Source organism: Salmo salar, chromosome 23 (assembly GCF_965601325.2).
Source record: "Salmo salar chromosome 23, fSalSal1, whole genome shotgun sequence".
Taxonomy (NCBI): domain Eukaryota; kingdom Metazoa; phylum Chordata; class Actinopteri; order Salmoniformes; family Salmonidae; genus Salmo; species Salmo salar.
Genome location: NC_138313.1, coordinates 42,416,011 through 42,430,345, shown reverse-complemented (window position 1 = coordinate 42,430,345; position 14,335 = coordinate 42,416,011). Strand labels below are relative to the sequence as shown.

General features: G+C 39.1%; 14 non-coding genes across 14 annotated transcripts; all 14 read right to left on the bottom strand.

Annotated features, from left to right (window-relative positions):
• Positions 1–551: 551 nt before the first annotated feature.
• Positions 552–767, bottom strand: LOC123729924 (small nucleolar RNA U3). The gene has a single exon (XR_006761623.2). It is a non-coding gene; the product is annotated as a small nucleolar RNA U3 (small nucleolar RNA).
• A 795-nt stretch (positions 768–1,562) lies between these two features.
• LOC123729943 (small nucleolar RNA U3) lies at positions 1,563–1,778 on the bottom strand. The gene has a single exon (XR_006761642.2). It is a non-coding gene; the product is annotated as a small nucleolar RNA U3 (small nucleolar RNA).
• Positions 1,779–2,576: 798 nt separating this feature from the next.
• Positions 2,577–2,792, bottom strand: LOC123729946 (small nucleolar RNA U3). Its single transcript, XR_006761645.2, has one exon. It is a non-coding gene; the product is annotated as a small nucleolar RNA U3 (small nucleolar RNA).
• Positions 2,793–3,587: 795 nt separating this feature from the next.
• LOC145863078 (small nucleolar RNA U3) lies at positions 3,588–3,803 on the bottom strand. Its single transcript, XR_014382406.1, has one exon. It is a non-coding gene; the product is annotated as a small nucleolar RNA U3 (small nucleolar RNA).
• A 796-nt stretch (positions 3,804–4,599) lies between these two features.
• Positions 4,600–4,815, bottom strand: LOC145863092 (small nucleolar RNA U3). Its single transcript, XR_014382418.1, has one exon. It is a non-coding gene; the product is annotated as a small nucleolar RNA U3 (small nucleolar RNA).
• Positions 4,816–5,611: 796 nt separating this feature from the next.
• Positions 5,612–5,827, bottom strand: LOC123730022 (small nucleolar RNA U3). Its single transcript, XR_006761715.2, has one exon. It is a non-coding gene; the product is annotated as a small nucleolar RNA U3 (small nucleolar RNA).
• Positions 5,828–6,624: 797 nt separating this feature from the next.
• LOC123730020 (small nucleolar RNA U3) lies at positions 6,625–6,840 on the bottom strand. Its single transcript, XR_006761713.2, has one exon. It is a non-coding gene; the product is annotated as a small nucleolar RNA U3 (small nucleolar RNA).
• A 796-nt stretch (positions 6,841–7,636) lies between these two features.
• Positions 7,637–7,852, bottom strand: LOC123729926 (small nucleolar RNA U3). The gene has a single exon (XR_006761625.2). It is a non-coding gene; the product is annotated as a small nucleolar RNA U3 (small nucleolar RNA).
• A 797-nt stretch (positions 7,853–8,649) lies between these two features.
• On the bottom strand, positions 8,650–8,865 carry LOC123729992 (small nucleolar RNA U3). The gene has a single exon (XR_006761685.2). It is a non-coding gene; the product is annotated as a small nucleolar RNA U3 (small nucleolar RNA).
• Positions 8,866–9,661: 796 nt separating this feature from the next.
• LOC123729991 (small nucleolar RNA U3) lies at positions 9,662–9,877 on the bottom strand. Its single transcript, XR_006761684.2, has one exon. It is a non-coding gene; the product is annotated as a small nucleolar RNA U3 (small nucleolar RNA).
• A 797-nt stretch (positions 9,878–10,674) lies between these two features.
• Positions 10,675–10,890, bottom strand: LOC123730012 (small nucleolar RNA U3). The gene has a single exon (XR_006761705.2). It is a non-coding gene; the product is annotated as a small nucleolar RNA U3 (small nucleolar RNA).
• Positions 10,891–11,687: 797 nt separating this feature from the next.
• LOC123730008 (small nucleolar RNA U3) lies at positions 11,688–11,903 on the bottom strand. Its single transcript, XR_006761701.2, has one exon. It is a non-coding gene; the product is annotated as a small nucleolar RNA U3 (small nucleolar RNA).
• Positions 11,904–12,700: 797 nt separating this feature from the next.
• On the bottom strand, positions 12,701–12,916 carry LOC123730006 (small nucleolar RNA U3). The gene has a single exon (XR_006761699.2). It is a non-coding gene; the product is annotated as a small nucleolar RNA U3 (small nucleolar RNA).
• Positions 12,917–13,713: 797 nt separating this feature from the next.
• On the bottom strand, positions 13,714–13,929 carry LOC123729925 (small nucleolar RNA U3). The gene has a single exon (XR_006761624.2). It is a non-coding gene; the product is annotated as a small nucleolar RNA U3 (small nucleolar RNA).
• Positions 13,930–14,335: the final 406 nt, after the last annotated feature.

Below are 14,335 nucleotides of genomic sequence, written 5' to 3'. Positions count from 1 at the left end.
TTTTCAACATTGTCAGTTTTAGCTATAGACGTATGGGTTGTACCATCATATCTGTCTTTGTCTTCCGCATCCAGTGGTACCAAGAGTTAGTCTGTGTGATTAACGGGGGCTGAGATAGAGCTGTGTTTGTGAGACAAAGACGTATCTCAAAGGGGCCCAGGTCCGGGTCTTTTTTTTACAAAAACATCTGTAGAGTCAGAATGGTTTGAATTACAAACCCCTAAAAGCTATCTATGAAAAGCTGAGACTCTAACGAACATGCACATGTGACATGATTAGCTCTATGACGCTCCCAAGCTACACAAGAGTTGTTAGAAGTTATGGGGTTATTCTATGTAGAAGATCAAAGGAAGGTCAAAGGTTGTCCTGAAAGGAAAATGGTAAAACACTCATTGTGAAGCTAAATATAAGGGCTGGACATGGAGATAAATGAAAGTCAGAAAACTGAAAAGATTTTTGCTGAGGTATCAGGACTGATTCAATAGGATTTATTTTATTAACGATGAGGATTTGGGAGACATTTCAGTAAGTTTTATTGTACATGGTTAACATCCACTCAGAACATATTCCCTTCATCCATGTTCATTGAAGAACAAGGAAAGATCATCAAAGGTGGAAGAACCATGAGCAAAGTCATATCTAGCCACCAGATTCATGCTCTGAACGGGAATATCTTGAATCGTCATCATGGATAGCGAGACCTACCACTTTAGACACACATTTCTCAAGTAACGAACTATAGAAATGATTCCTGAAAGTATAGTCTTGGTGTATAAGTAGTTGTGATCAAGGTGGAGCATCTTGAAAAGAGCATTTGCACCAGCGGTTTGTGTTGCATTCTCAGCATCAACAGTTGTTGCAATCAAATTATGTTAATTATGGAGAATTGCTAGGTTCCACAAATGAGAAAGATGGTCAGCGATGCTGGTTGCCAACAGGTAAAATATGACCTAATGTTGGTGGACATCCATCCATATTTCAAAGCAAGTTATTTTTGTGGAATTCTACCCCCTTTTCAACATTGTCAGTTTTAGCTATAGACGTATGGGTTGTACCATCAGATCTGTCTTTGTCTTCCGCATCCAGTGGTACCAAGAGTTAGTCTGTGTGATTAACGGTGGCTGAGATAGAGCTGTGTTTGTGAGACAAAGACGTATCTCAAAGGGGCCCAGGTCCGGGTCTTTTTTTACAAAAACATCTGTAGAGTCAGAATGGTTTGAATTACAAACCCTAAAAGCTATCTATGAAAAGCTGAGACTCTAACGAACATGCACATGTGACATGATTAGCTCTATGACGCTCCCAAGCTACACAAGAGTTGTTAGAAGTTATGGGGTTATTCTATGTAGAAGATCAAAGGAAGGTCAAAGGTTGTCCTGAAAGGAAAATGGTAAAACACCTCATTGTGAAGCTAAATATAAGGGCTGGACATGGAGATAAATGAAAGTCAGAAAACTGAAAAGATTTTTGCTGGGGTATCAGGACTGATTCAATAGGATTTATTTTATTAACGATGAGGATTTGGGAGACATTTCAGTAAGTTTTATTGTACATGGTTAACATCCACTCAGAACATATTCCCTTCATCCATGTTCATTGAAGAATAAGGAAAGATCATCAAAGGTGGAAGAAACATGAGCAAAGTCATATCTAGCCACCAGATTCATGCTCTGAACGGGAATATCTTGAATCGTCATCATGGATAGCGAGACCTACCACTTTAGACACACATTTCTCAAGTAACGAACTATAGAAATGATCCCTGAAAGTATAGTCTTGGTGTAGAAGTAGTTGTGATCAAGGTGGAGCATCTTGAAAAGAGCATTTGCACCAGCGGTTTGTGTTGCATTCTCAGCATCAACAGTTGTTGCAATCAAATTATGTTAATTATGGAGAATTGCTAGGTTCCACAAATGAGAAAGATGGTCAGCGATGCTGGTTGCCAACAGGTAAAATATGACCTAATGTTGGTGGACATCCATCCATATTTCAAAGCAAGTTATTTTTGTGGAATTCTACCCCCTTTTCAACATTGTCTGTTTTAGCTATAGACGTATGGGTTGTACCATCAGATCTGTCTTTGTCTTCCGCATCCAGTGGTACCAAGAGTTAGTCTGTGTGATTAACGGGGGCTGAGATAGAGCTGTGTTTGTGAGACAAAGACGTATCTCAAAGGGGCCCAGGTCCGGGTCTTTTTTTACAAAAACATCTGTAGAGTCAGAATGGTTTGAATTACAAACCCCTAAAAGCTATCTATGAAAATGCTGAGACTCTAATGAACATGCACATGTGACATGATTAGCTCTATGACTCTCCCAAGCTACACAAGAGTTGTTAGAAGTTATGGGGTTATTCTATGTAGAAGATCAAAGGAAGGTCAAAGGTTGTCCTGAAAGGAAAATGGTAAAACACTTCATTGTGAAGCTAAATTATAAGGGCTGGACATGGAGATAAATGAAAGTCAGAAAATTTTAAAGATTTTTGCTGAGGTATCAGGACAGATTCAATAGGAATTATTTTATTAACGATGAGGATTTGGGAGACATTTCAGTAAGTTTTATTGTACATGGTTAACATCCACTCAGAACATATTCCCTTCATCCATGTTCATTGAAGAACAAGGAAAGATCATCAAAGGTGGAAGAACCATGAGCAAAGTCATATCTAGCCACCAGATTCATGCTCTGAACGGGAATATCTTGAATCGTCATCATGGATAGCGAGACCTACCACTTTAGACACACATTTCTCAAGTAACGAACTATAGAAATGATTCCTGAAAGTATAGTCTTGGTGTATAAGTAGTTGTGATCAAGGTGGAGCATCTTGAAAAGAGCATTTGCACCAGCGGTTTGTGTTGCATTCTCAGCATCAACAGTTGTTGCAATCAAATTATGTTAATTATGGAGAATTGCTAGGTTCCACAAATGAGAAAGATGGTCAGCGATGCTGGTTGCCAACAGGTAAAATATGACCTAATGTTGGTGGACATCCATCCATATTTCAAAGCAAGTTATTTTTGTGGAATTCTACCCCCTTTTCAACATTGTCAGTTTTAGCTATAGACGTATGGGTTGTACCATCAGATCTGTCTTTGTCTTCCGCATCCAGTGGTACCAAGAGTTAGTCTGTGTGATTAACGGGGGCTGAGATAGAGCTGTGTTTGTGAGACAAAGACGTATCTCAAAGGGGCCCAGGTCCGGGTCTTTTTTTACAAAAACATCTGTAGAGTCAGAATGGTTTGAATTACAAACCCTAAAAGCTATCTATGAAAAGCTGAGACTCTAACGAACATGCACATGTGACATGATTAGCTCTATGACGCTCCCAAGCTACACAAGAGTTGTTAGAAGTTATGGGGTTATTCTATGTAGAAGATCAAAGGAAGGTCAAAGGTTGTCCTGAAAGGAAAATGGTAAAACACCTCATTGTGAAGCTAAATATAAGGGCTGGACATGGAGATAAATGAAAGTCAGAAAACTGAAAAGATTTTTGCTGGGGTATCAGGACTGATTCAATAGGATTTATTTTATTAACGATGAGGATTTGGGAGACATTTCAGTAAGTTTTATTGTACATGGTTAACATCCACTCAGAACATATTCCCTTCATCCATGTTCATTGAAGAATAAGGAAAGATCATCAAAGGTGGAAGAAACATGAGCAAAGTCATATCTAGCCACCAGATTCATGCTCTGAACGGGAATATCTTGAATCGTCATCATGGATAGCGAGACCTACCACTTTAGACACACATTTCTCAAGTAACGAACTATAGAAATGATCCCTGAAAGTATAGTCTTGGTGTAGAAGTAGTTGTGATCAAGGTGGAGCATCTTGAAAAGAGCATTTGCACCAGCGGTTTGTGTTGCATTCTCAGCATCAACAGTTGTTGCAATCAAATTATGTTAATTATGGAGAATTGCTAGGTTCCACAAATGAGAAAGATGGTCAGCGATGCTGGTTGCCAACAGGTAAAATATGACCTAATGTTGGTGGACATCCATCCATATTTCAAAGCAAGTTATTTTTGTGGAATTCTACCCTCTTTTCAACATTGTCTGTTTTAGCTATAGACGTATGGGTTGTACCATCAGATCTGTCTTTGTCTTCCGCATCCAGTGGTACCAAGAGTTAGTCTGTGTGATTAACGGGGGCTGAGATAGAGCTGTGTTTGTGAGACAAAGACGTATCTCAAAGGGGCCCAGGTCCGGGTCTTTTTTTACAAAAACATCTGTAGAGTCAGAATGGTTTGAATTACAAACCCCTAAAAGCTATCTATGAAAAGCTGAGACTCTAACGAACATGCACATGTGACATGATTAGCTCTACGACTCTCCCAAGCTACACAAGAGTTGTTAGAAGTTATGGGGTTATTCTATGTAGAAGATCAAAGGAAGGTCAAAGGTTGTCCTGAAAGGAAAATGGTAAAACACCTCATTGTGAAGCTAAATATAAGGGCTGGACATGGAGATAAATGAAAGTCAGAAAACTGAAAAGATTTTTGCTGAGGTAACAGGACTGATTCAATAGGATTTATTTTATTAACGATGAGGATTTGGGAGACATTTCAGTAAGTTTTATTGTACAGGGTTAACATCCACTCAGAACATATTCCCTTCATCCATGTTCATTGAAGAACAAGGAAAGATCATCAAAGGTGGAAGAACCATGAGCAAAATCATATCTAGCCACCAGATTCATGCTCTGAACGGGAATATCTTGAATCGTCATCATGGATAGCGAGACCTACCACTTTAGACACACATTTCTCAAGTAACGAACTATAGAAATGATTCCTGAAAGTATAGTCTTGGTGTATAAGTAGTTGTGATCAAGGTGGAGCATCTTGAAAAGAGCATTTGCACCAGCGGTTTGTGTTGCATTCTCAGCATCAACAGTTGTTGCAATCAAATTATGTTAATTATGGAGAATTGCTAGGTTCCACAAATGAGAAAGATGGTCAGCGATGCTGGTTGCCAACAGGTAAAATATGACCTAATGTTGGTGGACATCCATCCATATTTCAAAGCAAGTTATTTTTGTGGAATTCTACCCCCTTTTCAACATTGTCAGTTTTAGCTATAGACGTATGGGTTGTACCATCAGATCTGTCTTTGTCTTCCGCATCCAGTGGTACCAAGAGTTAGTCTGTGTGATTAACGGGGGCTGAGATAGAGCTGTGTTTGTGAGACAAAGACATATCTCAAAGGGGCCCAGGTCCGGGTCTTTTTTTTACAAAAACATCTGTAGAGTCAGAATGGTTTGAATTACAAACCCTAAAAGCTATCTATGAAAAGCTGAGACTCTAACGAACATGCACATGTGACATGATTAGCTCTATGACGCTCCCAAGCTACACAAGAGTTGTTAGAAGTTATGGGGTTATTCTATGTAGAAGATCAAAGGAAGGTCAAAGGTTGTCCTGAAAGGAAAATGGTAAAACACCTCATTGTGAAGCTAAATATAAGGGCTGGACATGGAGATAAATGAAAGTCAGAAAACTGAAAAGATTTTTGCTGGGGTATCAGGACTGATTCAATAGGATTTATTTTATTAACGATGAGGATTTGGGAGACATTTCAGTAAGTTTTATTGTACATGGTTAACATCCACTCAGAACATATTCCCTTCATCCATGTTCATTGAAGAACAAGGAAAGATCATCAAAGGTGGAAGAAACATGAGCAAAGTCATATCTAGCCACCAGATTCATGCTCTGAATGGGAATATCTTGAATCGTCATCATGGATAGCGAGACCTACCACTTTAGACACACATTTCTCAAGTAACGAACTATAGAAATGATTCCTGAAAGTATAGTCTTGGTGTATAAGTAGTTGTGATCAAGGTGGAGCATCTTGAAAAGAGCATTTGCACCAGCGGTTTGTGTTGCATTCTCAGCATCAACAGTTGTTGCAATCAAATTATGTTAATTATGGAGAATTGCTAGGTTCCACAAATGAGAAAGATGGTCAGCGATGCTGGTTGCCAACAGGTAAAATATGACCTAATGTTGGTGGACATCCATCCATATTTCAAAGCAAGTTATTTTTGTGGAATTCTACCCCCTTTTCAACATTGTCAGTTTTAGCTATAGACGTATGGGTTGTACCATCAGATCTGTCTTTGTCTTCCGCATCCAGTGGTACCAAGAGTTAGTCTGTGTGATTAACGGGGGCTGAGATAGAGCTGTGTTTGTGAGACAAAGACATATCTCAAAGGGGCCCAGGTCCGGGTCTTTTTTTTACAAAAACATCTGTAGAGTCAGAATGGTTTGAATTACAAACCCTAAAAGCTATCTATGAAAATGCTGAGACTCTAACGAACATGCACATGTGACATGATTAGCTCTATGACGCTCCCAAGCTACACAAGAGTTGTTAGAAGTTATGGGGTTATTCTATGTAGAAGATCAAAGGAAGGTCAAAGGTTGTCCTGAAAGGAAAATGGTAAAACACCTCATTGTGAAGCTAAATATAAGGGCTGGACATGGAGATAAATGAAAGTCAGAAAACTGAAAAGATTTTTGCTGGGGTATCAGGACTGATTCAATAGGATTTATTTTATTAACGATGAGGATTTGGGAGACATTTCAGTAAGTTTTATTGTACATGGTTAACATCCACTCAGAACATATTCCCTTCATCCATGTTCATTGAAGAACAAGGAAAGATCATCAAAGGTGGAAGAAACATGAGCAAAGTCATATCTAGCCACCAGATTCATGCTCTGAACGGGAATATCTTGAATCGTCATCATGGATAGTGAGACCTACCACTTTAGACACACATTTCTCAAGTAACGAACTATAGAAATGATCCCTGAAAGTATAGTCTTGGTGTAGAAGTAGTTGTGATCAAGGTGGAGCATCTTGAAAAGAGCATTTGCACCAGCGGTTTGTGTTGCATTCTCAGCATCAACAGTTGTTGCAATCAAATTATGTTAATTATGGAGAATTGCTAGGTTCCACAAATGAGAAAGATGGTCAGCGATGCTGGTTACCAACAGTTAAAATATGACCTAATGTTGGTGGACATCCATCCATATTTCAAAGCAAGTTATTTTTGTGGAATTCTACCCCCTTTTCAACATTGTCAGTTTTAGCTATAGACGTATGGGTTGTACCATCAGATCTGTCTTTGTCTTCCGCATCCAGTGGTACCAAGAGTTAGTCTGTGTGATTAACGGGGGCTGAGATAGAGCTGTGTTTGTGAGACAAAGACATATCTCAAAGGGGCCCAGGTCCGGGTCTTTTTTTTACAAAAACATCTGTAGAGTCAGAATGGTTTGAATTACAAACCCTAAAAGCTATCTATGAAAAGCTGAGACTCTAACGAACATGCACATGTGACATGATTAGCTCTATGACGCTCCCAAGCTACACAAGAGTTGTTAGAAGTTATGGGGTTATTCTATGTAGAAGATCAAAGGAAGGTCAAAGGTTGTCCTGAAAGGAAAATGGTAAAACACCTCATTGTGAAGCTAAATATAAGGGCTGGACATGGAGATAAATGAAAGTCAGAAAACTGAAAAGATTTTTGCTGGGGTATCAGGACTGATTCAATAGGATTCATTTTATTAACGATGAGGATTTGGGAGACATTTCAGTAAGTTTTATTGTACATGGTTAACATCCACTCAGAACATATTCCCTTCATCCATGTTCATTGAAGAACAAGGAAAGATCATCAAAGGTGGAAGAAACATGAGCAAAGTCATATCTAGCCACCAGATTCATGCTCTGAACGGGAATATCTTGAATCGTCATCATGGATAGCGAGACCTACCACTTTAGACACACATTTCTCAAGTAACGAACTATAGAAATGATCCCTGAAAGTATAGTCTTGGTGTAGAAGTAGTTGTGATCAAGGTGGAGCATCTTGAAAAGAGCATTTGCACCAGCGGTTTGTGTTGCATTCTCAGCATCAACAGTTGTTGCAATCAAATTATGTTAATTATGGAGAATTGCTAGGTTCCACAAATGAGAAAGATGGTCAGCGATGCTGGTTGCCAACAGGTAAAATATGACCTAATGTTGGTGGACATCCATCCATATTTCAAAGCAAGTTATTTTTGTGGAATTCTACCCCCTTTTCAACATTGTCTGTTTTAGCTATAGACGTATGGGTTGTATCATCAGATCTGTCTTTGTCTTCCGCATCCAGTGGTACCAAGAGTTAGTCTGTGTGATTAACGGTGGCTGAGATAGAGCTGTGTTTGTGAGACAAAGACGTATCTCAAAGGGGCCCAGGTCCGGGTCTTTTTTTTACAAAAACATCTGTAGAGTCAGAATGGTTTGTATTACAAACCCCTAAACGCTATCTATGAAAAGCTGAGACTCTAACGAACATGCACATGTGACATGATTAGCTCTATGACGCTCCCAAGCTACACAAGAGTTGTTAGAAGTTATGGGGTTATTCTATGTAGAAGATCAAAGGAAGGTCAAAGGTTGTCCTGAAAGGAAAATGGTAAAACACCTCATTGTGAAGCTAAATATAAGGGCTGGACATGGAGATAAATGAAAGTCAGAAAACTGAAAAGATTTTTGCTGGGGTATCAGGACTGATTCAATAGGATTTATTTTATTAACGATGAGGATTTGGGAGACATTTCAGTAAGTTTTATTGTACATGGTTAACATCCACTCAGAACATATTCCCTTCATCCATGTTCATTGAAGAACAAGGAAAGATCATCAAAGGTGGAAGAAACATGAGCAAAGTCATATCTAGCCACCAGATTCATGCTCTGAACGGGAATATCTTGAATCGTCATCATGGATAGTGAGACCTACCACTTTAGACACACATTTCTCAAGTAACGAACTATAGAAATGATCCCTGAAAGTATAGTCTTGGTGTAGAAGTAGTTGTGATCAAGGTGGAGCATCTTGAAAAGAGCATTTGCACCAGCGGTTTGTGTTGCATTCTCAGCATCAACAGTTGTTGCAATCAAATTATGTTAATTATGGAGAATTGCTAGGTTCCACAAATGAGAAAGATGGTCAGCGATGCTGGTTACCAACAGTTAAAATATGACCTAATGTTGGTGGACATCCATCCATATTTCAAAGCAAGTTATTTTTGTGGAATTCTACCCCCTTTTCAACATTGTCAGTTTTAGCTATAGACGTATGGGTTGTACCATCAGATCTGTCTTTGTCTTCCGCATCCAGTGGTACCAAGAGTTAGTCTGTGTGATTAACGGGGGCTGAGATAGAGCTGTGTTTGTGAGACAAAGACATATCTCAAAGGGGCCCAGGTCCGGGTCTTTTTTTTACAAAAACATCTGTAGAGTCAGAATGGTTTGAATTACAAACCCTAAAAGCTATCTATGAAAAGCTGAGACTCTAACGAACATGCACATGTGACATGATTAGCTCTATGACGCTCCCAAGCTACACAAGAGTTGTTAGAAGTTATGGGGTTATTCTATGTAGAAGATCAAAGGAAGGTCAAAGGTTGTCCTGAAAGGAAAATGGTAAAACACCTCATTGTGAAGCTAAATATAAGGGCTGGACATGGAGATAAATGAAAGTCAGAAAACTGAAAAGATTTTTGCTGGGGTATCAGGACTGATTCAATAGGATTTATTTTATTAACGATGAGGATTTGGGAGACATTTCAGTAAGTTTTATTGTACATGGTTAACATCCACTCAGAAGATATTCCCTTCATCCATGTTCATTGAAGAACAAGGAAAGATCATCAAAGGTGGAAGAAACATGAGCAAAGTAATATCTAGCCACCAGATTCATGCTCTGAACGGGAATATCTTGAATCGTCATCATGGATAGTGAGACCTACCACTTTAGACACACATTTCTCAAGTAACGAACTATAGAAATGATCCCTGAAAGTATAGTCTTGGTGTAGAAGTAGTTGTGATCAAGGTGGAGCATCTTGAAAAGAGCATTTGCACCAGCGGTTTGTGTTGCATTCTCAGCATCAACAGTTGTTGCAATCAAATTATGTTAATTATGGAGAATTGCTAGGTTCCACAAATGAGAAAGATGGTCAGCGATGCTGGTTGCCAACAGGTAAAATATGACCTAATGTTGGTGGACATCCATCCATATTTCAAAGCAAGTTATTTTTGTGGAATTCTACCCCCTTTTCAACATTGTCTGTTTTAGCTATAGACGTATGGGTTGTACCATCAGATCTGTCTTTGTCTTCCGCATCCAGTGGTACCAAGAGTTAGTCTGTGTGATTAACGGGGGCTGAGATAGAGCTGTGTTTGTGAGACAAAGACGTATCTCAAAGGGGCCCAGGTCCGGGTGTTTTTTTTACAAAAACATCTGTAGAGTCAGAATGGTTTGAATTACAAACCCCTAAAAGCTATCTATGAAAAGCTGAGACTCTAACGAACATGCACATGTGACATGATTAGCTCTATGACGCTCCCAAGCTACACAAGAGTTGTTAGAAGTTATGGGGTTATTCTATGTAGAAGATCAAAGGAAGGTCAAAGGTTGTCCTGAAAGGAAAATGGTAAAACACCTCATTGTGAAGCTAAATATAAGGGCTGGACATGGAGATAAATGAAAGTCAGAAAACTGAAAAGATTTTTGCTGGGGTATCAGGACTGATTCAATAGGATTTATTTTATTAACGATGAGGATTTGGGAGACATTTCAGTAAGTTTTATTGTACATGGTTAACATCCACTCAGAACATATTCCCTTCATCCATGTTCATTGAAGAACAAGGAAAGATCATCAAAGGTGGAAGAAACATGAGCAAAGTCATATCTAGCCACCAGATTCATGCTCTGAACGGGAATATCTTGAATCGTCATCATGGATAGTGAGACCTACCACTTTAGACACACATTTCTCAAGTAACGAACTATAGAAATGATCCCTGAAAGTATAGTCTTGGTGTATAAGTAGTTGTGATCAAGGTGGAGCATCTTGAAAAGAGCATTTGCACCAGCGGTTTGTGTTGCATTCTCAGCATCAACAGTTGTTGCAATCAAATTATGTTAATTATGGAGAATTGCTAGGTTCCACAAATGAGAAAGATGGTCAGCGATGCTGGTTGCCAACAGGTAAAATATGACCTAATGTTGGTGGACATCCATCCATATTTCAAAGCAAGTTATTTTTGTGGAATTCTACCCCCTTTTCAACATTGTCTGTTTTAGCTATAGACGTATGGGTTGTACCATCAGATCTGTCTTTGTCTTCCGCATCCAGTGGTACCAAGAGTTAGTCTGTGTGATTAACGGGGGCTGAGATAGAGCTGTGTTTGTGAGACAAAGACATATCTCAAAGGGGCCCAGGTCCGGGTCTTTTTTTTACAAAAACATCTGTAGAGTCAGAATGGTTTGAATTACAAACCCCTAAAAGCTATCTATGAAAAGCTGAGACTCTAACGAACATGCACATGTGACATGATTAGCTCTATGACGCTCCCAAGCTACACAAGAGTTGTTAGAAGTTATGGGGTTATTCTATGTAGAAGATCAAAGGAAGGTCAAAGGTTGTCCTGAAAGGAAAATGGTAAAACACCTCATTGTGAAGCTAAATATAAGGGCTGGACATGGAGATAAATGAAAGTCAGAAAACTGAAAAGATTTTTGCTGGGGTATCAGGACTGATTCAATAGGATTTATTTTATTAACGATGAGGATTTGGGAGACATTTCAGTAAGTTTTATTGTACATGGTTAACATCCACTCAGAACATATTCCCTTCATCCATGTTCATTGAAGAACAAGGAAAGATCATCAAAGGTGGAAGAAACATGAGCAAAGTCATATCTAGCCACCAGATTCATGCTCTGAACGGGAATATCTTGAATCGTCATCATGGATAGTGAGACCTACCACTTTAGACACACATTTCTCAAGTAACGAACTATAGAAATGATCCCTGAAAGTATAGTCTTGGTGTAGAAGTAGTTGTGATCAAGGTGGAGCATCTTGAAAAGAGCATTTGCACCAGCGGTTTGTGTTGCATTCTCAGCATCAACAGTTGTTGCAATCAAATTATGTTAATTATGGAGAATTGCTAGGTTCCACAAATGAGAAAGATGGTCAGCGATGCTGGTTGCCAACAGGTAAAATATGACCTAATGTTGGTGGACATCCATCCATATTTCAATGCAAGTTATTTTTGTGGAATTCTACCCCCTTTTCAACATTGTCTGTTTTAGCTATAGACGTATGGGTTGTACCATCAGATCTGTCTTTGTCTTCCGCATCCAGTGGTACCAAGAGTTAGTCTGTGTGATTAACGGTGGCTGAGATAGAGCTGTGTTTGTGAGACAAAGACGTATCTCAAAGGGGCCCAGGTCCGGGTCTTTTTTTTACAAAAACATCTGTAGAGTCAGAATGGTTTGAATTACAAACCCCTAAAAGCTATCTATGAAAAGCTGAGACTCTAACGAACATGCACATGTGACATGATTAGCTCTATGACGCTCCCAAGCTACACAAGAGTTGTTAGAAGTTATGGGGTTATTCTATGTAGAAGATCAAAGGAAGGTCAAAGGTTGTCCTGAAAGGAAAATGGTAAAACACCTCATTGTGAAGCTAAATATAAGGGCTGGACATGGAGATAAATGAAAGTCAGAAAACTGAAAAGATTTTTGCTGGGGTATCAGGACTGATTCAATAGGATTTATTTTATTAACGATGAGGATTTGGGAGACATTTCAGTAAGTTTTATTGTACATGGTTAACATCCACTCAGAACATATTCCCTTCATCCATGTTCATTGAAGAACAAGGAAAGATCATCAAAGGTGGAAGAAACATGAGCAAAGTCATATCTAGCCACCAGATTCATGCTCTGAACGGGAATATCTTGAATCGTCATCATGGATAGTGAGACCTACCACTTTAGACACACATTTCTCAAGTAACGAACTATAGAAATGATTCCTGAAAGTATAGTCTTGGTGTAGAAGTAGTTGTGATCAAGGTGGAGCATCTTGAAAAGAGCATTTGCACCAGCGGTTTGTGTTGCATTCTCAGCATCAACAGTTGTTGCAATCAAATTATGTTAATTATGGAGAATTGCTAGGTTCCACAAATGAGAAAGATGGTCAGCGATGCTGGTTACCAACAGTTAAAATATGACCTAATGTTGGTGGACATCCATCCATATTTCAAAGCAAGTTATTTTTGTGGAATTCTACCCCCTTTTCAACATTGTCAGTTTTAGCTATAGACGTATGGGTTGTACCATCAGATCTGTCTTTGTCTTCCGCATCCAGTGGTACCAAGAGTTAGTCTGTGTGATTAACGGGGGCTGAGATAGAGCTGTGTTTGTGAGACAAAGACATATCTCAAAGGGGCCCAGGTCCGGGTCTTTTTTTTACAAAAACATCTGTAGAGTCAGAATGGTTTGAATTACAAACCCCTAAAAGCTATCTATGAAAAGCTGAGACTCTAACGAACATGCACATGTGACATGATTAGCTCTATGACGCTCCCAAGCTACACAAGAGTTGTTAGAAGTTATGGGGTTATTCTATGTAGAAGATCAAAGGAAGGTCAAAGGTTGTCCTGAAAGGAAAATGGTAAAACACCTCATTGTGAAGCTAAATATAAGGGCTGGACATGGAGATAAATGAAAGTCAGAAAACTGAAAAGATTTTTGCTGGGGTATCAGGACTGATTCAATAGGATTTATTTTATTAACGATGAGGATTTGGGAGACATTTCAGTAAGTTTTATTGTACATGGTTAACATCCACTCAGAACATATTCCCTTCATCCATGCTCATTGAAGAACAAGGAAAGATCATCAAAGGTGGAAGAAACATGAGCAAAGTCATATCTAGCCACCAGATTCATGCTCTGAACGGGAATATCTTGAATCGTCATCATGGATAGTGAGACCTACCACTTTAGACACACATTTCTCAAGTAACGAACTATAGAAATGATCCCTGAAAGTATAGTCTTGGTGTAGAAGTAGTTGTGATCAAGGTGGAGCATCTTGAAAAGAGCATTTGCACCAGCGGTTTGTGTTGCATTCTCAGCATCAACAGTTGTTGCAATCAAATTATGTTAATTATGGAGAATTGCTAGGTTCCACAAATGAGAAAGATGGTCAGCGATGCTGGTTGCCAACAGGTAAAATATGACCTAATGTTGGTGGACATCCATCCATATTTCAATGCAAGTTATTTTTGTGGAATTCTACCCCCTTTTCAACATTGTCTGTTTTAGCTATAGACGTATGGGTTGTACCATCAGATCTGTCTTTGTCTTCCGCATCCAGTGGTACCAAGAGTTAGTCTGTGTGATTAACGGTGGCTGAGATAGAGCTGTGTTTGTGAGACAAAGACGTATCTCAAAGGGGCCCAGG